This window comes from Sarcophilus harrisii, chromosome 3 (assembly GCF_902635505.1).
Source record: "Sarcophilus harrisii chromosome 3, mSarHar1.11, whole genome shotgun sequence".
In the NCBI taxonomy this organism is placed as follows: Eukaryota; Metazoa; Chordata; class Mammalia; order Dasyuromorphia; family Dasyuridae; genus Sarcophilus; species Sarcophilus harrisii.
Window position 1 is genome coordinate 89,479,192 of NC_045428.1, and position 27,575 is coordinate 89,506,766.

Genomic DNA, 27,575 nt, shown 5'->3' on the forward strand with positions numbered 1-27,575 from the left:
AGGCATTCTCCAATTGGTGGACATCCACTCAGTTTCCAGTTTCTAGCCACTACTACTAAGAGGGTTGTCACAAACATTCTTGCACATACAGTTGCCTTTCCCTTCTTTAAGATCTCTTTGGGATATAAGCCCAGTAGTAATACTGCTTGATCAAAGGGTATGCACAGTTTGATAACTTTTTGAGCATAGTTCCAAATTGCTCTCCAGAATGGCTGGATGTATTCACAATTCCACCAACAATGTTTCAGTGTCTCAGTTTTCCCCACATCCCCTCCAACATTCAGCATTATCTTTTCCTGTCATTCTTGCCAATCTGATAGGTGTGTAGTGGTATCTCAGAGTTGTCTTAATTTGCATTTCTCTGATTAATAATGACTTGGAGCATCTTTTCATATGGCTAGAAATAATTTCAATTTCTTCATCTGAGAATTGTCTGTTCATATCCTTTGACCATTTATCAATTGAAGAATGGCTTGATTTCTTATAAATTAGAGTCAATTCTCTATGTATTTTGGAAATGAGGCCTTTATCAGAACCTTTGACTGTAAAAATTTTCCCAGTTTATTGTTTCCCTTTTAATCTTGTCTGCATTAGTTTTGTTTGTACAAAAGCTTTTCAATTTGATATAATCAAAATTTTCTATTTTGTGATCAATAATGATCTCTAGTTCTTTGGTCACAAATTCTTTCCTCTTCCACAGGTCTGAGAGGTAAACTATCCTATGTTCATCTAATTTATTCATAATCTCATTCTTTATGCCTAGATCATGAACCCATTTTGACCTTATCTTGGTGTACAGTGTTAAGTGTGGGTCAATGCCTAGTTTCTGCCATACTAATTTCCATTTTTCCCAGCAGTTTTTGTCAAACAGTTAATTCTTATCCCAAAAGATGGGGTCTTTGGGTTTATCAAACACTAGATTATTAAAGTTATTGACTATTTTGTCCTTTGAACCTAACCTATTCCACTAATCCACCAGTCTATTTCTTAGTCAACACCAAATGGTTTTGGTAACCACTGCTTTATAGCTTTAGATCTGGTACAACTAGGCCACCTTCATTTCATTTTTTTTTTCAATTAGTTCCCTTGAAAGCCTTGACCTTCTGTTCTTCCAGATGAATTTTGTTGTTATTTTTTCTAGGTCATTAAAATAGTTTTTTAGGAGTCTAATTGGTTTAGCACTAAATAAATAGATTAGTTTAGTTAGTATTGCCATCTTTATTATATTTGCTCGATCTATCCAAGAGCATGTAATATTTTTTCAATTGGTTAGATCTGACTTTATTGGTTTGGAAAGTGTTTTGTCATTTTGCTCATATAGTCCTGACTTTCCCTTGGCAGATAGATTCCCAAATATTTTATACTATCGGCAGTTACTTTAAATGAAATTTCTCTTTGTAACTCTAACTGCTGGATTTTGTTTGTGATATATAAGAATGCTGATCACTTATGTGGGTTTATTTTGTATCCTGCAACTTTGCTAAAGGTGTGGATTATTTCTAATAGTTTTTTAATAGAATGTCTGGGGTTCTCTAAGTATACCATCATATCATCTCAAAGAGTGATAATTTGGTTTCCTCCTTACCTATTCTAATTCCTTTAATTTCTTTTTCAACTCTTATTGCTGAAGCTAGCATTTCTAATACAATATATAATATCGGTGATAGTGGGCAACCTTGTTTCACTCCTGATCTTATTGGGAATGGTTCCAGTCTATACCCATTACATATGATGCTTACTGATGATTTTAAATAAGTGCTACTGATTATTTTAAGGAAAAGTCCTTTTATTCCTATACTCCCAAGAAACACACTGTAACTTGATTCCAACATAGTGATGTCATTTTTTTCCCCTTCAAGAATGAAGCATAACAATCAACCAACTTATAAGAAGTTCTTTAAATAGAAAAAGGGATATAATATACATCAAACTTAAAAATATTGCTCCCCAAATAATCAAAGAAGCATGGAGTCATACATTTAAAGCTAGAAAGAAACATTGAGGCCATCTTATTCCAACTCTGTCATTTGACATATGAGGAAACGGATCATCAGAGAGATCAGGTCACTTGCCCAAGGAAAAGAAGGTAGCTAGGTTGTGCAATGGATAGCATGTTGAATTTGGGGTCAGGTAGACCCAGATTTGTATCTTGTCTTAGACATTTACTAGTTGTATTCCTCAGGGCAAGTCACTCAATAGTTTTCAGTCTTTATTTTCTGACACTCAAAATAAATATAATAAGATCATCCACATTCTAGAGTTGTTGTGAGGATAAAATGAAATAACATATGTAAAGTGCTTTGCAGACCTTGAAGCACTATATATATATATATATATATATATATATATATATATATATGAAGTGCTCCTTATTATTGCTGTTGTTGTTATTAAATAACAGAGCTAGAATTTGAACTAAGGTTCCATGATTCCAATTCCATGCCTTTTCAATAATACTTTGTTTACCTCGTTGGAAAAATGGGATTGATTGCCAAAAAGCATGTTTGCATCCTACATTCAGTATAGGCAGAGATACATATTTTGACAAGTCAATGGGATGAATGCACATCTCAAATCAACATAATTTCCTGGATTTTTGCTGGCTACACCTTTAGCATATTGGCAGTCTGCTTGATTACAAAAAGGCAGATGAGGGAAAGTGATATAATCAGCTAATCAGGTTTTGGAGCTGAGGCTATTTTGAAGCTATTTATGAGTGACAGTTATAACTGAAATGCCAACCTTCTCACTAACTTGACATCATGTATTCATGGAACAGTCACAGGGGTAGTCATCTGTGGTGGCATCTATATAGCTAGAGAAGTCATAATCTTTCTGGTTTTCTCTTCTGTAAAATGAGGTACTTATACTGATTGGTCTCTGACATCTTGAAAAATTCTAAATATATAATCCCATGTCCCTAGTACTGACTCTGTCCTTATTTGACATTCCAATAGACTTAAGTTTTTAATGAAGGGGCAGTGGCCACTGACAGAAACAACAGGCTTCCATGCTAGAGACCCAATTCTTTTTTTTTTTTTTTAATGTTTCTGTGTCTATAGAAATGTCTTGTATCTCAATGTTACTAGTCCTTTTGACCTAGATTTCTGGCCTTCTTATGTAGTTAAAGAGTTGGTTAAGTCAGATCGATCATGCTCACTTCCTCCCCTACTTTTCTTACCCTTCAGTCATCAATGATAATTGATGATTATCATCATTTGATATTATTTAAAACAGGGGTTCTTAACTTTTTTTGGTCTGATGGATCTTCGTGGCAGTCTAGTGAAACCAATGCATTCCTCAAAATGTTTTGTTATGACTTTTAAATTATACATGAAGGAAATTCTGAGTTGCAGTTAGAGGTTGGTGAAAATAAAAATGCATTTTTCCCCATTCAAATTCAGGGATTTCCTGAAATGTATCAACTAATCCCTTGGGACCCCAGATTAAAAATAAAATTTCAATTACCCAAAACCCTGGAACAATAGAGTGCTTTAGTTAATTAATCTGAGTTACTCATATTTAACCAACAATCCCATTTTGCTCCAATCTTTATTGAAAAACTTCTGAAAAGATAATTACTCATTAGGCTATTACTCTGTCTAAGCAACTGGTCCTGTGAAATTTGTTGAAACATTTGTGATACAGTTAAAGGTTCTGATAAAGGCCTCATTTCCAAAATATATAGAGAATTGACTCTAATTTATAAGAAACCAAGCCATTCTCCAATTAATAAATGGTCAAAGGATATGAACAGACAATTTTCAGATGATGAAATTGAAACTATTACCACTCATATGAAAGAGTGTTCCAAATCACTATTAATCAGAGAAATGCAAATTAAGACAACTCTGAGATACCACTACACACCTGTCAGATTGGCTAAGATGACAGGAAAAAATAATGACGAATGTTGGAGGGGATGCAGGAAAACTGGGATACTGATGCATTGTTGGTGGAGTTGTGAACGAATCCAACCATTCTGGAGAACAATCTGGAATTATGCCCAAAAAGTTATCAAATTGTGCATACCCTTTTGACCCAGCAGTGCTACTACTGGGCTTATACCCCAAGGAGATACTAAAGAAGGGAAAGGGACCTGTATGTGCCAAAATGTTTGTGGCAGCCCTGTTTGTAGTGGCTAGAAACTGGAAAATGAATGGATGAACTTCAATTGGAGAATGGTTGGGTAAATTGTGGTATATGAATATTATGGAATATTATTGTTCTGTAAGAAATGACCAGCAGGATGAATACAGAGAGGCTTGGAGAGACTTACATGAACTGATGCTAAGTGAAATGAGCAGAACCAGGAGATCATTATATACTTCAACAGCGATACTGTATGAAGATGTATTCTGATGGAAGTGGATTCCTTTGACAAAGAGACCTAATTCAGTTTCAATTGATCAAGGATGGACAGAAGCAGCTACACCCAAAGAAAGAACACTGGGAAATGAATGTAAACTGTTTGCATTTTTGTTTTTCTTCCCAGGTTATTTTTACCTTCTGAATCCAATTCTTCCTGTGCAACAAGAGAACTGTTTGATTCTGCATACATATATTGTATCTAGGATATACTGCAACATATTCAACATATATAGGACTGCTTGTCATCTAGGGGAGGGGGTGGAGGGAGGGAGGGGAAAAATCGGAACAGAAGTGGGTGCAAGGGATAATGTTTTAAAAAATTATCCTGGCATGGGTTCTGTCAATAAAAAGTTATTATAATAAAAAAATTTTAAAAAAGAAACATGTGTGATAATTAAAGATCTCAAAATATATCAAGCTGGTCATTTTTATTATAAATGATAATTTTATCATGCTGTAGATTTAAAAAATATATATGCATATATATATATATATATATATATATATATATATATATATATAAAATCTACAGCATGATTTTATATATATATCAGGAAATATCCTGTAGTTCTTTTAAAGCATAGTAGGGAAGAAAATAATGATCTTTATTACATTCATAATCCTGGACTCTCAGGCCAGACAGTGTGTCTACAGAATCATCAAATTTAGGAAATGGAGTGTGGACTTTGCTTAAAGTTTACCAGTTTGACACCTTATTGAAATTGGCTTTGGAGTGTTTTGGGAAGGTGAGACCCTTTCTTTTTGGCCCATATGAGAGGCAGATCAGATGGAAGAACCGTGTTGCAGCTTAATTCTGTTGCTTCTTTCCTGACCCCTCTTTCTAAGATTTTGGACTATTTTGTACATCAGAGTGATTGAAGTTGTGAGGTGTCAGAGAGACTGAGTGTCAGCTGGTGAGACAATGTACTTCCAGATCTTCTATGCCTTCCTTTTCATTTGTCACCATTCCAGATGAGAGAGCATTCCTCCATTAACCTTACAATTAATTTAAATTTTACTTCTCTTACCTTCCAATGAGGGAGGAGAATTAAAATAATAAATTGATTATATCTCTCTAGTTGAAAGCTTGAGCTGCCAGATAAGTTCTGTCCAAAATAACTATTCTCTCCAAGTCACAGTTCTCTCCTCATCCCACCCCCATTTCTATTGTTCTTTGTACCTTCAATGTTATCATTTAATTCTCCTTGATAACATGAAAAATGAAAATTTGGTAGGTGTTAATCCTTCTTTATGTGATTAACAGTGGCATGATTAACAATTTAGGAAGTGATTGAAGTGATGGTGAACATTCCTGCTTTAGCATGAAATGAGGAAAAGGTCTACTGATCCTATTTGGGAAGTCTCACAAGGAAGGAAAATACATGTTACTCATAAGCAGGTAAACCTATGAACAGGGCATAATTTAGATATCCTTAGAAATAAACTGAGATAAGCCCTTGAGGCAAACATGAGAATGAGCAAGAAAAAGCTAAGCTTCTCAGGATGCTGGCACACCATGAGATAAATCTAATACAATTTGGAACTCCCCTCTGTCCTCATATTTTGGGATTGGGTGACATCTAGTAGATATATGCAATAGAATGAAATCTTTACCACTTACAAGTGAAATGTCTGTCTATCCATCTGATGTGGGCATTGGAATTGTTCACCTGAACATCTTCCATCTCATAGGAACACTTTCTTTTATAAGGGGAGCTAAATCTATTTCTAACAAAGAGTGTTCTGTTCAAATTATGTAGTCTGCCCTAGGTCTGCTCCCAGTTTACAGCATTTCAAAAACTTTCCTCTATTAGTTTATAAAAACCAAATAATTAAATTTACTCTCAGTATAAATATACTGTATTTTTATCTTTGTTCTCTTGCTTTAAAAAGCTGAATGTTCATTTTGGTACCTTGATACTATCAGCCCACGATAGGCAAACATCACAGATACCACAGAGTGGGAAATGAAAACTGACATGCTGTTGATTAATGTTCTAGTAAGAATCTCATACATAGATTCATCCTATCTTTCATTATCATGTCCAGTAGGACTGAAATCTGTCTTATCACAGATCTCCTAATAGGCTGGAAGAAGGGCTAATGAACTTCCACTATTGTTTCTTTTTAGCGCCACATAGGTGAATATGTTAGGTGAAGGGAGACAGGGAATAATTATTTATATAGTGCCTACTGTATGTCAGAAATTGTTCTAAGCAATTTAGAAATTTTGTCTCATTGATTCTTGACAAGAACCTTGCTGTTATCTCCATTTTGCAGTTGAGGAAACTGAAGCAAATAGAACTTAAAACACAGAATCACATAATAAGTTTCTGAGGCTATGTTTGAACTCAGGCCTCCTGAAACCAGGCCTAATGCTCTATCCACTGTACTACCTGTTTCAAAGGTTTCATTGTCTCCCTAAGGTGAGTCAGTTACTTGAAAGCCCTCTGATGTTCAATATGGAGAAGGAAATGGCTAACCACTTCAGTATCTTGCCAAGATATGAGTGAAAACAACTCAACAACAATTTCTGCACAGCAGTTTACATCTTTATGTATAACACATGGCCAGAATATTTGCATTATTTTTGAGTTCTACTGAAGTCCTCTTGTATGAGACAGCTATCCACTAAACATACAGTACTGAAATGAAGTGGGTTAATAGTAGGGATATTTGGTGGGAGGGGGGATTAGCTTTAACATCAATACTCTGGAAGGCTCTTCTGCTAGAATATATGTACCTTAAGACATCTGGTCCAGGAGAGGTATTGGATAACATGTTGCTCATGTCTTATATTAAAGAGCACCCTCTTTAATTTATTTGAAGAGGGTTAAATTAAAGAGGATGATTGAAGAGGGTTAAATGGGCAAATAAGATGCCCGCAGTCACTTCATTTTTGTCATTGTAGCATTCTCCTTCCATCCCAGCAGGTTTGGCTTAAGAATAAAATAGAAACTCTTCTATCTGACATTTAAAACCCTCTACCATCTGGCTCCCAGGCACTAATCCAGTCTTGTCACACATACCCTCTGTGTCCAGTGAAAAACTGTTCTGTTGGCTGTTTTCTATATGTGAAATTCTGCCTCTCATTTTTTGCTCCTTTGCAGAAATGATCTCTCATAACTCTGCTTTGTAGAATTCCCAATTTTCTCAAAACCATTTCTTAGATGCCATCTTACCCAAAGGCTTTTCGTTGTCCCCTTTAGATGTTAGCATTATCTTCCTCTGGAATTATTTAGTTGTGTACATAATGATATATGGCATTCAGAGAGTACTTTTGGACACTAGGTGCTATAGTGGATAGAGCACTGGGCTGGGACCAGGAAGACATCTTCATGAGTACAAATTCAGCCTTGGACACTTACTAGCTGTGTCAGACCTGGGTAAATCACCTAACCCTGTTTGTTCTAGTTCCTCATCTATGAAATGAGTTGGAGAAGGATACAGCAGACTATTCCAGTATCTTTGCCAAGTATACCCCAAAATGTGGTAAAAAAGAGTCATATTTAAATGAAATGACTTGACAACAAAGAATGCTTTAAGATTTGCAAGATGCTCTACAAATATTATCTTATTATAACCTCATACTTGGCAAACAAGTGCATCACTATTTTCATTTTACAGATATGGAAATTGAGGCAGATTAACATTGAATGACTTAGTAGGAGTCACACTGATAATGTCTGAGGTTGGATTTGAACTCATCTTCCTGATTTCTGTTTGAGAAGTCTATTGTGCTACCTATTATATCTTCTAAATTAATTTTCACAGTGTCATACACAGAGAAAGCAATTGATAAATAATAGATTGAATTGAATGTTTTAGATAGTTAAGGATATATTCTTCCTTCTCTATAGCATATAGTCTTCATTTTATATTTCCACTTATAATGTTTTCACACTCTTCACTATAGTAAGAATAACAACATAAAGTCTGTGCCTTGACATCAGGTTAAAAGTGAAGAGCTATTTCAATTAGTTTCTCTTGTACCTGCAAACATCCTTACTGTATTATTACAACAATGTGTGTATTACAAAATGAATAAGAAGTCTATGAAACTTCAAATATTTATCAAGCAACTACAAAATACCTCTATGTTATTTAGAACAATACTTTGTTAAAGCAATTTTTTTGATGCTTTTGAAGATACATTGTTATAGTACTGAGATTATTCAAAGGAATGAGTGTAAGATCAGCAAGCAAGAATGAGTCCAAACCAGGAATCGTATCTCTTCCCAACTCAAAAGGAGATCACACAAGAACCTTTCAAACAAAAAGAGGGATTGAAAAAAGGAAGTAAATTATTAAAGCACTTTAACTAATTCAAGCATAAGTTAAATATAATGCACAAAATTTTAAATTATGCATTGAATCAGAGAGAAGAGCCTATATGTTAATATAGAGAACACAGTCCCATAAATTCCAAGAACATTTCTGTGCCACACACAATTTTTACAGAGTCTGTAAAGAAGTCTTAAAACAATTTAATGATTCAGGATTCAAAATGATATTTATACATTCTTAGTTTCATTAAACAAAGTTTAAGCTTGATTATATACATACTCAAATGGGTTTATGAGCCTACAGATTTGGCAGTTGCCTCCAATGATGTATTTGTTTGTCCATCCTGTATGATTTTTCCACTGTGTAGGATTTACTTGAACAGAAAGTTTGAACAACACAATCACATATATCCTAGAACATAACTGATTCATAATGGGTCCTTAATAAATATCTCTTGATTATTCTTGACTGATATAAGGGAAAGAGTTGTCCCTTTATGTTTCCTTCAGTCAAATAATTATGCTGGAAGACCTAAATACTTTGTGGCAGACAGCTCCATAAAAATGTAGACAGAACCAGGTAAACAGATGACAAACCAGTTAGAGTTCAAAAGGCCCTTTTCTAATCATTACCTTCTGATTCTTGAAACAGATTCACTTCACTAAATCTAGAGAAAGAGAAGGGAGCTACCTGGGAGTCCTATTATAAGGTAACGTAATGTATCCAGCCTTCCTGCCAGTGTTAATGGTCTGGAGAGCTAAATGCTAACATCAGGCTGTCATACTATACAGGTGAAAGTGAAAGTCTGAGGACCATTGAGCCCTGAAAATTTCTCTAATGTATCACAATTACAGAGACAACTGTGCTAAATAACTTCCCACTCATCCGCTGTGAAAACTTACAGTGTGTTCAATAGCCCTCAAAATTTTTTATTTGGAAACCTGTGGTGAGGTGGTCTGGTGGTTGTTACACTGAGCTCTAGTAGAATAAATTCAGTCAAACTGGTTCAGGACCTTAAGAGATTTTTTCCTCTTTTGAAATCCCAGCTTTTAGAAAAGTTCTGGTGCTTTTTGGCTTATTAAAGTCCCTTGATTTTTTTTTCTCTGTATCACAATTTTACACATTTGAAAAAGGAAGAAAGTGGCTGAATATGACATAGGTACCAATATGGGCAGAATCAGGTCCGGTACACATTAAACATTCTTGTCCTAGGAAGTAGTTTGAATTTGTACAGCATTACTCTGCCCAGAGACCCCCATTCAGTGCTACACAGACGCATTATTAAATAGCCAAATCAGCTTCATACTAGTTAAGAGAAACTCTATCAGCCCAAACTGCGGTGTTCTAACCCTGCTCCTATAACCCTACAATCTTTCCTTTCCTTACCACCTCTGAGAACCCATATCCACATACACACACTGCAGGGCTCTAACACCTCCATTACACCTTCATGATCTTTACTCCCATCCTGCCTCTCAAGACTGAGGCCTGGAAATGGAGACATGGACTATAAAACTAATTATTCCACAGAAATACAATACAAAGCCAAGGAATGTCTCACATCATCGTCAAGCATGCTGCTAACAAGCCCTAGCTTTAGGCTGTAGGAATAGGTGAAAATGAGATACTTGGCAGGAGGCAGCTTTCCAAGCACCTTGGCATTGGTTCTGAACCCATAATGCTTTCACCCCTTCCATGGGGAACTCAGATAATCACTGTTTTTTCCATTTAAAAGAGAGACTCTAATGATTATTTCTCTCTCTTTCTCAACGAATGACACCTTAGTTAATAAGGGCCTTTGAGACAAAGCAGAAAGGGTCGTCAGAGTGAAGACTGGATGTGCACAAATAGGAATGCAAAAGAATTATTTAATAAGAGTCTCAGGAATTGGTTTTCTCTCTCTCTCTCTCTCTCTCTCTCTCTCTCTCTCTCTCTCTCAATCTGTATGTATATATGTAAATATATACACACATATATCTAATCTTATATATATAATAGAAAACATAGATCCAGTTTTTTATACTTTGTACACATGCACAGGAAGATATTTCTTGTATCTCAGGCAGTCCTTTCTAATTCCTGTTTGTTGGCGATGCAACAGGGCTGGTCTGTCTCAGAATGGTACAAGATAGTGATAAACTTGAGGGTTACCTGAACTTGTATGCAAATTGGTTATTCTTCTGGCATGGCTTAGTATCACTGAGATTTTTCCCACCTGCTTTGTGGGGGCAAATCCAAGTGGCAGCTAGCGTGTGGGTTTTCTTTCTCCAGTTATTATTTTCTCCCTGAAGGGAAGGAAGCACCCTAAATTTACATTTTTAGGTATAAAGAAAATCTTGAAGTTGGTTATCCTTATAGGAAAAATCCTGCATTAATTTATCCAACTCAACTGGGTTACCAGCTTACTTCTTTAACTCTAGAGACTCAACAGCAAATGCAGTCTTCCTGGAGATAATCATTTTTCCATAGAACACACAGACAAGACACCTCTTCAGCAGTTATGCCTTGCAGCAAGCAACTGTGGGAAGTCTCACAAAACTCATACATAAGTTGAAAGAAGTAATGGAATTTTTACCACTGAGGGCATGGGACCTCCAGTGATCTCTTGGGTTTGTCTCAATCTGATGCACATAAAATGCATCCCAGTAGTACTGTAATTGCTCTGGATCTCTGTAAACAATGCAGCTGGTTTCAACAATCACCAACCTGGGTAGAGTTCTGGCACTTCTCTTGATATGTGCTGGGGGTATAATTACTCCCTAGGGGTATAATTATCAGCAGCTGATACTAGACGGTTGGTATGGATTCCCTGCATCTTCATTCTTGCTTTTCATACTGACAGCTCCTATGTTGATATAGGGGCACATCTATCTTGAACTGTGGATGCCTTTTGTTTACTAGTGTTTGTAGACACCAGCTCTAAGTAAATACTAGGGTGCTGTGTTCAAGTTAGGACTCTTACCACAATTTTTTGTGCATCTTTGAGTCATCTCAGCTCTATTTACTTAAGTCTCTTGTGTATTAAAAAGGAAAAACCAGTATGAAAATGTCATTGACCTTTTCTGTAGTCTGGACATGAATTAGTGATCTAGTGATGCAAATGCTGTTTTTTTAATTTTAATGATTGTTGTCCCAAGGATGGTAGCTGCTCCTATTTTTGGGAACTAGCCAGAATCCTCTAGCCTACTTTTGAAAATAAATAATCAAATATACAGCCTTGATGAAAGCCTGTGATCATAGAAATCATTTTTAAAAAAGATACTGTCACAATGCTATTAAGAAGGAGGAAATCCTCTGAGTGGCAGGTCTGCATCACTTTGGAAACTACAAAGCTCCAGAGAAAGAATGATGCACCTGCTTTTTTTTCCAGAAGACTCTCTTTCATGTAGATGATTATTTACATTTCGTTAAAAATAATTGGAGAAATTTACAAACATTGCTTGCTAAAGTGTAACTGTCAGGCTTCCACAAGAATGGATGGAAAAAAGAGAATATTTACCTAAACCCCTAAATTGGGAGAAATTTGAATGTCGAGGCAAAAAATCAGGAGTGTGATGATTAAATGTGGAGAGCTGTCATCGTGGCATTATATTAAAATAACTTGCCTCAAGCAACGGCACACATTTTCTCTCTTTAAATCTGTCATTTCTCAGAAGGCTGTGACTCCAGTTGGCTGCACTGGTAGCTTTGTAGTCATGGCATTTCTGGAGACTAGGATACTTAAATTGCCACTTCTTGGGCACCTAGAGATATGTAGCAAAATGGGGGGGATGTGGAGTGGGGTGAGCTGCTCATTAACTACTGAATGACCACAGTGAACAATTTGCCATTACATTTTTTGTGTCTTAATGGGGCTCTGCACAATCTGATGTTTTAAGTAGAAGACTACCAGATAAATTATTTCCAACACTCTTTTTCAGACAGTGATGTCAGGCTCCAGGGCAGAATGAACTGCAGTTGTTTATGCAATCTATTGCTTAATAAGATGCTCAGCCTCGTGTTCCTGCCTCTAGTCATAATGCTTTTAATGATGTCCACGCTGTGTAGCTATTACATCCAAACTGTGTGGCAACAGCATGATGGGTAAGGGCTTAAATAAACTAAAGATGCGAGAGAAATGACATGTCAGTAGTGAAGCTTATAGATCCATTGAATTGAGCTGACATTGCTCTTTTCCAGTCAGTATAATTCAATGAGCATCTGTTATATTGCCTCTTTGTCCAAGGCTTTGTGCTGGGTACAGGGGATACAAAGATAAAAATGAAACAGTTTCTACCCTCGATGTGCTTATATTCTACTTGGGATTTAATATGCACACAATTAAATTTAAAATATTTTCAAATAATTAAAAATGTAAAAAAATAATAATTTCAAAAGGAAGAGAGGGCTAAGAATTGAGAGAATAAACAAATCCTTGTGTTTTTATTATTATTCCAGTTATGTTTGAGTCTTTGTGACTCTATTTGGAGTTTTCTTGACAGATACATTTTCTTCTTTATCTCATTTTTATAGATGAGCAAACTGAGGCAAATAGAATTAAGTGAATTGCTCAGAGTCATACAGTTAGTAAGTGTCTGAGGCCAGATTTGAATTCAGGAAGATGAGTCTTTCTGACTCCAGGTCCAGCACTCTATTCATTGTGCCATGTAGCTGATCCAAGTCCTTATATAGAAGGTAGCATGAAAATTGAGCATTCAGGGCAGAGGTGAAGATAGACTGAATTCTATTCACAAGAGATTACTTATGCAAAGGCCTTTTTGGCTTTCCTGCTCTGCCTGTTCCAGTTTGGTCATATGTAAATGGGAATAAAATAGCATTTACATCGCAGGATTGTTATGAAGATAAAAATGAAATAGCATCTGTAAGTGTGCTTTATAATTTTTAAAGTAGTGTCTCCTCCTCCTTCCTGTTTCTCTTCTTACCCCATCTTTTCTTCTTCCTTCTCCTTCTCTCTCTTCCTTCAATTCTTGTTCTTCACCTTCTCCTTCTCTCTCTTCCTTCAATTCTTGTTCTTCTTCATCTTCTTCCTTCTTTCTCTTTTTCCTTGTTCTCCTTTTCCTCCTCCACTTTCTTCTTATTGTTCTTGTTCTTTTCCACCTTCTCCTTACTTGTCTTCTTTCTCCTCCTCTTTTTCTTCTTCTTTTTTGTCTTTTTCATCTTCCTTCTCTTCTCCTCCACTTCCTGCCTACTACTGCCTTCTGGAAATAAAGAAGGTTTTTAAAGCAGTTGACTTATATACCTCGCCAAATATTTATAATCTATCATGACTATATCTTCATATTATGCTGAAATCTCAATTTGTACAGGAAGCCTTTCCCAATTCCCCTTAATTTTTTTGGTTACTTCCAACAAATCCTGAATAGATTTTGTTTATACACAGTTATTTGTATATTGTCTCCTCCATTAAATTCTGAACTCCCTGAGACAGGGAATGCCTTTACCTTTTGATTTATATCCTTAGCACTTAGTGTAGCACATCGTACATAATAGGTGCTTAGTAAACATTTATTGTTTGACCATTCCTCTATTCCCCACTTCTACATGTCTAGATTTACAGTTTTGTTGATGTAGGGAACAACCTGTAAGAAAACCCCTCCCTTCAAAGAATATTAATTACCATTCTAAAATTGTATGTCTCACAAACTTGCTTAAGTTGGACATCAAATAACTTATTCAGAATCACAAAGTTAGCATGTGTCAGAAGGTGAATTTGACACAGGTCTTTCTGTTCATTATACCCATGCCATTTCTCTGATATAGAATTGAGTACTAATGATAAGGATACTCTTAATGTCTATAGCTCTACAATTTAAAAATTACTTTCATCAAAATATCCCCATATAAGGGCACTGGCTGAGAATTGATGCTCTCACTTCTCTTAACTCTGCCCCACCTCAAACATAGGGAAGAGCATCCATCTCCACAAGTTAGGAAAAAGTCCCAGGTCAATGGGTTTTTGGACAGGAATTCTATCAGTATTATTACCATTTTATAAGGAAGGAAACAGAGGCTCAAAGGTATTAAGAGACTTGTCAACATTCACCAGCTAATAACTATCACAATAAGGACTTAAGATCAGGACTTCAGCCTCCTTAGTTAGCCTTATTCCCTCTCTAATAATCTAAAGAATGGATTTCAAGGAATGATTTGAAGAGGACACTAAGATTTAATTAGCCTTAAGGAAACTTGCAGAATCTCTTTCTATCTCACTCTGGGAAACATAAACAAATCAATATTACCATTGCTAACGGAAAAGGTGACTCAACCAACTCCCTTATGGGGAAGCTCTTTTCACCCTTCTTGTGACTTCAGACCAAAAACCCCTCCTCAGTTACCACTTTCCTGTATATATTGTCTCTCTAATGAATGGACTAATGATGAAGCATACTATCTACAGAGAAAGAATTGATATTGTTTGAATATAGACTGAAACATGCTACTTTTCACTTTCTGTCTTCCATTATTTTTCTTTTATTCCAATCTTCTACAAAATGACTGAAACAGAAATATTTCACATAATTGCACACATATATAAACTATATCTGGTTGCTTACTGTCACAGAGGGGGAGAAGAGTGAGGGAGAGAATTTGTAATTCAAAGTTTAAAAAAAGATGTTAAAATTGTTTTAACATGTAATTGGGAAAAATTATATATGTATGTATGTATACATTATATATAATATATATGAGAGAGATAGAGACAGTCAGACTGAAAGACAGACAGACATAGATTGATAGAGAGAGACAAGCAGAGAAAGAGAGAAACAGAGAGACAGAGAAAGAGAGAGACAATATGAGCTCCTTCAAGGAGGGGCCCCATCTCACTTCTGTATCTATATTCAATACACAAATTTTCACATTTCAAGTATTTAATAAATGTTCATTCTTCATTCAAGTAAGGTATTTGAGGAAGCTATGAGCTTCTTTTAGACTTTGAAGTAGCACAAAACCTTCTTGACCTGACTCAAATGAATCCACCTTCTTTTCAGTCCAGGAGTAAATATTGACTGTATATTTCCTAAATCTAAATGAAGGGATTCACCTTGACCTTCATTCCCATCTACAGTTATACACACAAATAGTGTCATCACAAGCAACAGAAATTCTGAAACTCAACAGGTCTCCAGGGCTTCAGCTGACCCCCATCCTTCAGCCACTAAAATAAAATCAACAGTATTCTTTTGCTTTCCTATTCTAAGTGGCAAAAATCAGTTCTGATCAGTGTCATCAATCCAGCTCATAGGGACATTCAATAGAAACAGAAACCTTGACAGCCAGTTTTCTGCCTCCCAACCTCCCTCCCTAAGACTGCTCTAGGTGTTGGAGTCCAAATGACTGCTCTGGCCCAGATCAAAACCTGGCTGCTGGATGATAAATACTGTAGACAATGTGGGCCTTTGCAGTAGATGTAGGATGAATGCTGAATGACAAATTCACTGAGCACTTTAGTCTACAAGGCTGACTCAAAATAATAATAGCTAGCATCTGTATAATAATATAATTATATAATATAATATAATTATAATGTATAATCTGTAATAAAATATGTTTGCAAAGCACTTTATATATATTAATTCTTTTATCCTTACAATTATCCCATTTTTACAAATAAGGAAACTGAAGCATGAAAGGTTGAGTGGTCTGCCCAGTTCAAACAATTTAAAAGTATCTGTTTTGATTTGGATTCTTCCTGACTCTCCTTCCAGCTTCCTAATCACTATACCACCTACATCCAAGACTGAGCTTCTTGAATCACTAGAGTTTGACACTCCAAAGAACAGTTTGCTACTATTGTGGTTCCTCAGTCTATCAAAATTTAAAAATTGTGGGTGGATTGATGAAGGAATTTGATATGGAAAGTAATCCGCATGTGTATGTATGTATATAGCTGTAAGAATTTTCATAGATACAAAAAAAAAGATCTAACAGTTGGAAAGGGATTTGGAAATCATCAGTACAGATGTCTTCATTTCACAGATGAAGAAGCTGAGGCTGACATATATGAAATGTCTTGCATAAGGTCAGACAACTTGTTGGTAGTAGAATCCAGGGTTAAACTCAGGCTTTCTCATTCCAAATTTAGTATTATTTCTATGTGATGGATGATATTTATTGAATTAAAAAAATTCAAAGACAGACTACTGAGATTGGAGTTGGAAAGAGCTAGTTTTAAATAATTTCAGACACTTATTAAACAAATCATTTAACTTCTCTTTATCCATAAAGTGAGGTAATAATAGCAGCTACTTCACAGAGATGTTATAAGGACTAAATGAGATATGTGTAAAGCATGATATTCATTTGGCTAATAATCATATTTTGATTATTGTCATTATTATTACCTGGACATCCTGAAGTAGAAGTAGCACAGTGGTGTGTGGTCTATTAGGCAGGTTGATTTTGGTTCATATATTGACTTTGACACTATTGTATAACAGCCACTTGACCACATTTCCTTAGCTGTAAGAACCAAAACAAACCAAACCAAAAAAAAAAAAAAATGGAAAAAATCATCTGTATCATGTATCATACAGGATTATTACATTAAAAAGTAATGTATTAAAATTTTTCTGTAAATATTATAATGCTACAAAAATATCTATTATTTTGAATATCATAGATGACTTTTTAAAATGAATTTTTCAATGCTTCCCTCTGAATTTACTTTAAAAAATTATTTGTTGTTAGCAGGGAGAAAAATAACTGGTAAAGAATAATTGAGAAGCATTAATTACTCTACTTATTATTAATGTAGGCCATATATTGGAACTTAATGGTGTACTTCAAACAAGAAAGAATATAAAAAACCTAATCCCCACTAATTTATCTGATGGTTATAGCCAGCTTTACATTTGTCCTATATTATTATTTTCTGAGAAATTTTGAATACCTAATGATTATACCTAATGATTATACCACCATCACAATAATAATCATAAAAATCACCACAATAATAACCAATAACAAAAACCATGCACAGGATTTTTTTTTCTGTGATCTAGAACTATTAATTTATTCACAAATCTCTTTAACCAGACTCAGGGAAAACATTTCTGTCCTTTCCAAAGCAGAGAAACTGATGCACAAAAGGTAGATGATTTCAGTGTTAGAAAATTATATGTTTCAGAAATTATTGTGTTTGCAGCGATTCTGTGTGCTAATAGCAATAATAATATCTGAGGTTCACATGGTGTTTTAATGTTTACAAAGTACCTTAAGAACATAACAGGTATATGGGACTGTTGTTTATATTGTAATATTTCACACTTCTCACAAAGAGCATATAATCACCTATTCACCTTCATGTCTGGCTTGCTCATATTCATTATCCTTCACTTTTGTAATTCTAGAGTCCCAAAGAAGAACCACCACTATGAACCAACATCTTTCAGCATTCTAAGGTAATCCTGCTGTGAAGGACATAGTTTCTTTATTCATTACTTTCATGCTTGGGTCATCACCAATGTGCTCTTAATTACCCAAAGCTAGTCTTTCACAATGCTAGCATATTTAAACTTAAAAAATAAAGATTGGCTTGGCAATAGGGCAAAAGAAATAATAACATCAGAAGATTGACACACTAAAGAAAATAGAGGAATAATAAACAAATAAACAGTTCATACTAAAACCTGGGTCATACTGTCCCATCTATGCATTCACTATATCTATAAAACAATGGCAGAATACAATTACAGAAATCTACCCGGAAAATACATTGAACAAAACATAAAAATTAGTGTACTTGGGTGATAGGGGGGATAACTTCAAAGCCACAAACTTTAGTTTCTTCTCTTCTAATTGTTTATAATTGTTTATAAAATTAAAATAATTGTTTATTAAATATAAATAAAGATTAAATCATAATAAAATTGTTTGTAAAAGTTCTTTAATGAATATATTTTCTGTGTTGAACAAATACTTTTATACTGTGTTGAGTTGATCCATCCTCTACTCAATTAACATTTCACTGGGTATAAAATCTCTGTTAAACTCCTTGATGTATTGGAAGACTTTTCTGAAATTTTTCTTCTAAAATGTTCCTCTGCTAAGGTAGACTTACTTTTCAACAGTAACTATAGTATATATAACTTTCATCTTTAGGTTAGGTGACGCGGTTTTGAAATCTGTCCTTTTATTTCTCTGATCATGTATTTCTGGGTTCAGACTATTGTTCTTCTCAACAAATGATTCCACCTTAGATTATTAATAGAAACCAAATTCTCTTTGGTTTACAATTATATATAAATTTTATATATGTATATGTAAAATCTCATAATAATAAAATAATTTTGATACTCATTTCATTCCACTATATTATGGCTTGTTGTATTCAGAATGAATAACAACTACCTAAGAACTCTGAATCAAACCAACACTTCAGTAACTATTTTAGAATTGAGTAGATTTGTGCCCCATCAGGTGAACTCCTAAGGGTCATGACATATATCATCTCATCTGAGCACAAAGAGTCCTGTAATGACAGGCAAAAGATAAGTTCAAATTCTATTCATATCACTTAAATCTATAAAGAAGCAAAAGATTTTGGTTGAACCTCTTAATATTATTGAGTGGAAAAGTGGGGTGTGATAAATGATGTTTCAACCAGGATTAACACATTTCTTCAATTCTTTTTATAGAATCTTTTTTCCCCTCTGGTAACATGTTTTATTACTTGGGCCAATCATTTTTCTGATTCTTAAATTCTTCATCTGTGAAATGAAAATAAAATTTGCATTAATTGCAGAGTTGTGAAGATCACATCAAATTACATATCTATCTTTATACATACACACACACGCACACACACATATATATATATTCACGCACATATATATGTGTGTGGATGTTTGCATGTACATAAACACTTAAGGTTGTCAGTATAAATCACTGTAGAAAAATGAGTTATTAAACAACTATGTAAAATATTTTCTGTCACAGTCTATGCACAGAACCCATTTTAAATAATGTGACAAGTAGTTTTTGGATGAATTCAATGTAAAGTAGAGAGGGCTGAGCTTAGATTTAGAAAGACTTACTTGAGTGAGGATATATAGTAGGTAAATGACTATAAGCAAGCCATTTAACCTTTCAATTCTTTCAGCGCACTCTGAGTATAAATTAGAGATGAGTAATAGTAAGTGGAATTGCCACATCAAGATTTTTTCATATTGAGAAAACCACCTTTGGACCAAAAAAAGGGAAAAAAAAAACCTGGATGCTATTATCTTCATCATATTAGGGTAGTTCTCTGTTTGAATATTTGCAGGTAGATAAAAATATTAGCATTCATATTTAAATTATGTTTCTTTTTTATTAATGAAACCATCAGAGATCAGAAGCATATCTATAGGCTACACTGAATAATTAATTCTCTACTGCTAAAATACTATATTCATCTGAATATAAGCCATACCTTTTCCTTAAGTATGACTTGGATAAAACTTGAGTTAGACCTATGACCACTGCTACTGTTTTCTATATACTGATATGTTTTGTTCCTTTAAAAGAGATCTAATTTTAAGTAAAGCCTATATTCAGAGTTGGTCTATAATCTGGATAACCAGGAAACAGCCTATCAACTCTATCACTACCAAATGACCCTTAGTTAATGAGTTGCAAGTTAATACTGCTCATTATTGCTTAAAAATCCATTTCATGCCAGACACCATGCAGAACACATTCATTTATTTTAAAAAATCTATTAAATGCTGTGCACTGAACACTATATTAGATGCTATAATGTAAAGTTTTGGCAAGACAAATTTCTTCCTTCTTGGAGCTTACAGATCTACAGTAATAAAACCAAAGTTCAAATCTGTTCTCAGAAATTTACTAGCTATGTGACTCTGAACAAGTCATTAAAACTTGTTTGCCTCAGTTTCCTCCTCAGTTGTCTCAGTTGTAAAATAGGCAGTACCTATGTTTAGGGTTGTTATGAGGATCAAATGCTATAATAATTGCAAACCACTTAGCATGGTTCCCAACATACAATAAGCTCTATATAAATAGATGATTATGAGAAGAATCAAACACAGTTGATCACTATATGCACTACCATTTACAAAATAAACAAGTATGAAACAAAATGCTCTGTGAAATCTGAATTCAGGGAAGCCTTCAAGTAGGTGACATATGAGTTAATTTTCAAAGAATGGGACACAACAAAAAAAGAGGAACTCTCAAGAATGGGGAATAATATAGAGGGAAAATCCTGCAGAGTTGGGAGACTTTAGGTTATAGAGAGGATGGTGAGTAGAGGAAAATATTTAAAAAGCACATATCAGTTTGAGAAGACTGAACGGGATCAAATGGTAAGGTAGGATGGCATCAAATTATAAATTTCAGATAAAGGAATTTGAACTTGGCAGGTAATGGGAAACTTCTAAAGATTTTTGAGCACAAGAGTGATGTTACCTAATGCATACTTGAGAAAAATTATCCAGGCAGCTATATGACATATAGATGGAATTGGAAAGATACATCCTCACTTGTGAGCAGGTGATTCCCAGAACTCACAGGCCAGTACAAGTAAAGATCACATTCAGAGAGCTGGGATGAGAATTGGCTTCTTCTCCATGTTTTTCTCTTCCTCTTCTTCCTCCTCCTCCTTCTTACCCCTGACAGCCAAACTTCTTATTTTCATTTCCACGCTAACTATGTAGATCTGTCCTAGCATGTGTTCTAAAGAACTGCTTTCATGCTCAGGGCCTGGGGAGCTGTAACATAGTTAGCTGTGCTATAGCAGCAGGTTGCCATCAAAAATGCTATAATAGGATTAAACTAAAAGAAAAGTATGTGCTTACAATGGGATGGGAATGATTTTCTAACACATTTACAGTGTCAAGTGGCAGCAATCTACTGAGTAGGTGGGTATTGTAAAAAAGGAGACTATGTGTGGTGGGAATCCATAATGGTGACCATGGACAAGTCATCTGACCTCTCTTCACTGTAAAATGGTGGTAGTAATGGCTGAGTGAAGTATTTTACAATGCTTTGACAGATCTAATTAGATGATGAAAGGGAAAAAATAAATTATAAAGTGTCTTGCAGATATGTGAGGGTGTAAGGTCATGGAAGGTGATTACATCTATTTTTGCCGTAGAAGTGTAGTGTAGGGCCCATCTCCTAAGTTCTGATTTGGAAAATTCCCTCAAAGAACAATTTCTGATGAATACTTGGTGCAAGGCTAGACTTGCAGATGAAATAACTAGGTATTAATTCCAATGTTTGCCACTTAACTACCTTTGTGAACTTATGCACTTAATCTATCTGAGCATCAATTTCATAACTTTTAAATGAGAAATTTGTACTAAATGACCTTCAAGGTTCCCTTTAATAATAGTAGCTAGCATTTATATAGAGTTTGCAAAATATTTTGTAAATTTTATCTGATTTTATTTTCATAAATAACCTTAGTAGCCATCATTTCCCTCATTTTACAAAGGTTAACTGACTTGCTCATGGTCATACAGTAGTGGTCATACTAGTGAGTGTCTGAGGCTGAATTTGTATTCAGTTCTTTCTGACTCCAGGATTAGTATTCTATTCACTGCACCACTTATCTGCCTTTTGGCTTTGGCCAGGGTGGGAGACCCAAATAAGATAATGGATACAAAGTGCTTTGCAAAATCTTAAGCATGATATAAATTTATTCCTATTATTGGTGGAGTATTGGGTAACCTATACTTGTAGGGAGTGGGGTTAATCATATTATTTCATATATTCATTTGTGAGATATGCTTTTGGGACGTATTCTATGCATGGTATCTTTCTAAGTGTTTAGGGATTGCAAAGAAGCACAAGGCATATTCCTGTACTTGAAGAAGAAGGTGGCCTATTATGGAGGCTAAAAAAATGCCCACACAACTATAACACAAGATAATAATATGTGATAACTGTCCTGTGAGTGACACAGACAATAAATGCAGTAGGAATTTATTGGAACTAGAGATGATTTCTGGCAGAGGATGATAAAGAAAGTTTTGATGGAAAAGATGGGCTCTGAGCTGGGGCTTGAAGGAAGAAAATATTTTTGTTAAGTGGTAGTCTGATTGAGGAAGGAAATCTTCTATGTCTCAGACCTAAGCAAAAACTCAGAGGTAGGAAAGGACAAACTATGTTTGGGAAACATCAAGTTGATCAGCATGGATCTGCCACTTATAGAAATACTACCTAGTAGTTTGGTTTTAAGACACCCACATGACTTTGTAAAATCTTATGATCCTATTAGCAGTCAGATAAGCAAATATAGTTGGAATCTGTAAGAAGTTCTATTTATTATCAGAATATATGTTTGCTTCACCAACTCTAACTTATTATTGATTTCAATAACAGTTTCTTTCTTCTGCTTTCTAAATCATATGAGAACCTTATCATGGTAATGAGAATAATAAGAATTAGAGATCAGTATTCTTTGTTCTCTGTCTGTTGCTACCCAAGGAACATGTTGAAAAATTCCTGGTTCTTAGCAGTTTTTTAAAAAACAAACAAACCCTATTTGGTCTTTAAAGTAGATTCTTAATTTCCAGTAACTTGTTTTTCTCTTGAAGAACAAAGAGAGCACGCTGTTCTCACTCCCAATTTGTTCTTTCTATAGTATTTTCTAGTTACAAATTCAGTAAGTTTTCTTTCTTATCTCTGTGCCTTTACTCACCCTGTTCATTCTGCTTGGGATGATGTTCTTTTTTACCACTTCTTTCACTTCCTCATGATACCTGTCATAGTGTCTTGCATGTAACAGAGCACTGTTCATCCCTAAATACTATGCCCTTTAGTAACATAATTTACTAGTCATCATGTAGTATCTATTTGAAACCTTCCAATGATGGGGCTTCTACAGGAAATTCATTCTATTTTGGGAAACTCTAATTTTGGGAATTTTCTCTTATTCTGGGCCAAAAATCTAGATCTCTGAAACTTCTATCCTTTGCTTTCAGTTCTTTCCTCTAGGTGTAAGCCCAACAAACCTAATTCCTCTTTTATATGACAGCCCTGTAAGTACTGTAAAGTGACTATCATGGTCTTCCAATTTCATTTTTTTAAATGCTACACATTGCCAGTTCCTCCTATTTGTCTTGATATGTCATGGTTTTCAAGTCCTTTATCATCCTTGTCACCCTTCTCTGGATGTACTCTAGTTTAATCTTCATAAAATATGTTACGCAAAACAAAACAGAACACTTCAAATGTATTCTGAAGAGGGAATAACACAGGAAGATTAACACCTCCTTCATTGTGGCAATTGTATTAAATGCAGCTTAAGACATGTTAGCTCTTTGTAGTTGCCATGTCATGCTGTTGATTCTTAGAATCACCTGATTTGAGAATTGAAAGGGACCTCAGTGACCACTCGATTCCAATCACGGATGCAAAGAGTGTGCATTATGATAGACTTAACAAGTGGTTATTTAGATTTCTTCCTGAAAACCTCTAAGACATTTCCAGGTAGCCCACTCCCCTTTGGGGGCAGTTTTAAGCATTAGAAATCTTTTCTGGCATTAAATACAGAATGACTACTTTGTAATCTTCCCCATTGCCCCTGGTCCCAACCTCTGCAGTCAAAGAGAAAAAGTTTAATTATGCTCCAAAAGATGAGCTTCAAGGACTCACATTGAGCTTGGAGTCTACTAACGCCTTCCATATCTTTATCCTATAAAATTTTTATCAGGTATTTTTTCCTTTCAGAGCAGGAACTCAATCAGTATTTATTTTTGAGTTGTTATATAACTCTTCCATATTGAGACTCCTGGTGACATGAAAGTTTTTAAATTCAATTAAGTAAGGATCTATTAAAAACCTACCATGTGTGAAGTACTTTGCTAAAAGATACAGAGACAAAAACCACCCAGCCTGTAGTCTCAGGGACCTGTTTATAAATTGAGTACAACTTAAAAATCTATTGTATTAAGAATATACATCTATAATGGTAGCAATAGCCTCATAGCCTAAAGCAATAAAATACATTCATTCCATGATATGCCATGTGTTGCCAAAGCCATCAGCCACTTTGAAACTTAAGAATATAACTTATCTTATATTGCCTACTGAGTCTATTGCCTCTTTTAGGAAGCAGGCAACATATTCATCATTGTCCTATATTAGTCCATAGTTGTTTGTGTTAATCAGAGTTGTTCAGTCTTTCAGAGTTGTTTGTCTTTACAATGTTGTTGTTATTATATAAATTGTTACAGTTACTCAAAGCTATGAACATTAAACAAAGAAATTGGAATTTCTAGTCACATTATCAAATGCTTTCAATTTCCTTGAACCAACTGTATTTGGCTAGGGAGTCTCATTTGGTGATTGGGGAGCCTGGAACTTTCATAGAGACCATGCTGTATATAGCCTTCTTTTGAATGCTACTTTTTAGCTCCAGGCAATCCAGGATTGTGGACCAGAGAATATGGCAGTTCTGTAGTTTTGGATTCCATGGTCTGACACTCAGAATCTGCAGGGGTATTTATGCTTACTGGATGCTTCCTTGGGAAGAAACCAGTGCATTGAAGAAGGTGAGAAGTTGTAGTCAGAAAAATCAAGTCCTCCAAAGCCTTATAGGAAATTAATTCTGCAGTTTTGGGGCTAAAGATATATACATACACATACACATCCAAACACATACATATACATATATATGTAGATAGGGTAATTAGGTGGTGAAGTGGATACACTTAATCCTGCTTGATTCAGTTTTCTCATCTGTAAAATGAGTTGGAGAAGGAAATGGCAGATCACTCCAGTATGTTTCTTAAGAAAACCACAAATTGTTCACAAAGAGTTGGGACATGATTGAAATAATTGAACCACTACATATACATATGCTAGGTGCCGTGGATTCAAAGACAAAATTGCAATAGTCCCTGCCTTCATGGAGCTTGCTTTCTACTTTTAGGTTCTGTGGTTGCAGTTTCAATATAACTGAACCATCTTTCTTATTTGCCAATAAGAATAAGTACAGTAATATTCTATTTGTTAAAATTATCAGCTTCTACCATTAATGACTCACCCTTTCCATATGGATTGTTTTTATTTTTTGTTTGTTTGTTTGTTTTTTGGGCACCTTTTTCTTGGGCACCTTTAAGGCCTTATCCATAAGCAATGTTTGGACCATATTAAGTCTGATAGTCCTTGCCTCTTTAAAATGTGAGTTCAGTTCATATAATTAGAGTTTGGGAAATAGTGCTAATCAGTGAATTATACATTGTGGTTGGTTTTGGGTGGGGAGGGCAGAGAGATTGACATATTGAAGGAATTGCCTTAAGAATTATATAGATAGAACTATTTCATGGAGGAAGTGGGTTGGGAAAAAAGAAGTGTTAACTAATCCCAACTGAAAAAGACTCAAGATTCTTCTATGTACAGGGAGAATGTCACTAAGACTCTAGGATTGGCTGTCAGGCATTTATCTTTTTCTTTATAATAGGCTAAGAGCCCGGAGCTGAACCCATATTTGTTCTTCCAAATATATTAGAAGTGTTTTGGGAATTGAGACAAGCCTGAAAGCCATAGCTATATTTTTTGAGCCAACCTCCCCCCCCCCTCAAAAAAAAAACAAAAAAAAACAACACAATTCTGGTTGATGTTTAACTGCTGACCCTCTCTTGAGGATACCACAAACACATGAAATAAAAGAGGGCATCAGGGGAATGACTGTTTCTGCAGCTGCCTCTGTGGAACTTTACCAAAGGTAACCTGTGGCTTGAGGCTATTTGTCCATCAGCAGAGGATAAGCCAATCTGCAGCTTTAAGCCAGAAGCAAATTACTGTGATTAAAAAAGAAAAAAAAAAAAAAGTCAATGATCTGGCCAGGCAGTTCAGCTATAAAGCATTAGAACAAAGAAGAGAGTCTGATGGCAAGATCAGTGTGCTTTTGTTGCTATTTAGTTGTTTTCAATCAAATCTGACTCTTTGTGTCCCCTTTTCATGATTTTCTTGGCAAAAAATACTGGAGTGATTTGCCATTCCATCTCCAGCTAATTTTACAGAGGAGGAAATTAAGGCAAATAGGCTTAAATGACTTACCAAAGTCATACATCTATTAAATATTCAAGGTCATGTTTGAACTCATGTCCTCCTGACCCTTGGACTAATGCTCTATGGACTACATCACCTAACACCCTTGTCTGTAGCTTAGAGAGAAGGAAACAAATGAAACATGCTGTCCCCATCTCTCTCAGTCAGTAAAAAGTTGAAACTGATCTTGATTTTCCACAACTAAATTTGTTATCAGATTGAGAATATACAGTATATACTTTACCATGTTTCAGCACAAAGTAGATTTACAACAGCTGAGGTAGTTTGTCAAATGCCTGACAAACCCCCAAATGAAAGCAGCACAGCTGTGGAGACTCTGTCTGACACTTGGAAAAAAAAAACTCCCCCAAACCCCTTCATCTTTCTAAAGGACGACTCTAGAGAGATTGCAAAATGTATGAGAGGAGGAAGCAATGAGATTCCATCCTTGAAAACATCACAAGAATAGGCCCATCTTATCCCATATTCTCTTCTAGCAGTGTGATTCCTGGGGATGAGAATATATAATGAATATAGTGTCAAGTACTGCAATTCGTGCATGCTTCCCCAAAATAGATTCTCCTCAGGCACTAAGGAAAGCCCAATGTGTGTTTTAAAGGGCAGAGCCTTAAGGTAGTAAAAAGTACAAAAGTATTGATCATATTTTTGTTGCTGCAATATTAAACAATTTATATTAATCTCTTCATTTAACAAAGGCAATGTCCAGGCTGAAAAGTAAAGCAATTTCCTCCTTTACTTTAAAAAAGGAAGGGGTTAATTTGATTAAACCATAACAATTGTAAGACTTTATTACCAGCTGATTAATTTGGGGGAAAATAAAAGAATTAAAAAAATATGTCTCTATACTTATAAGAATGGGGCAAAAATGGTCTTTTGTTTTCATTTAT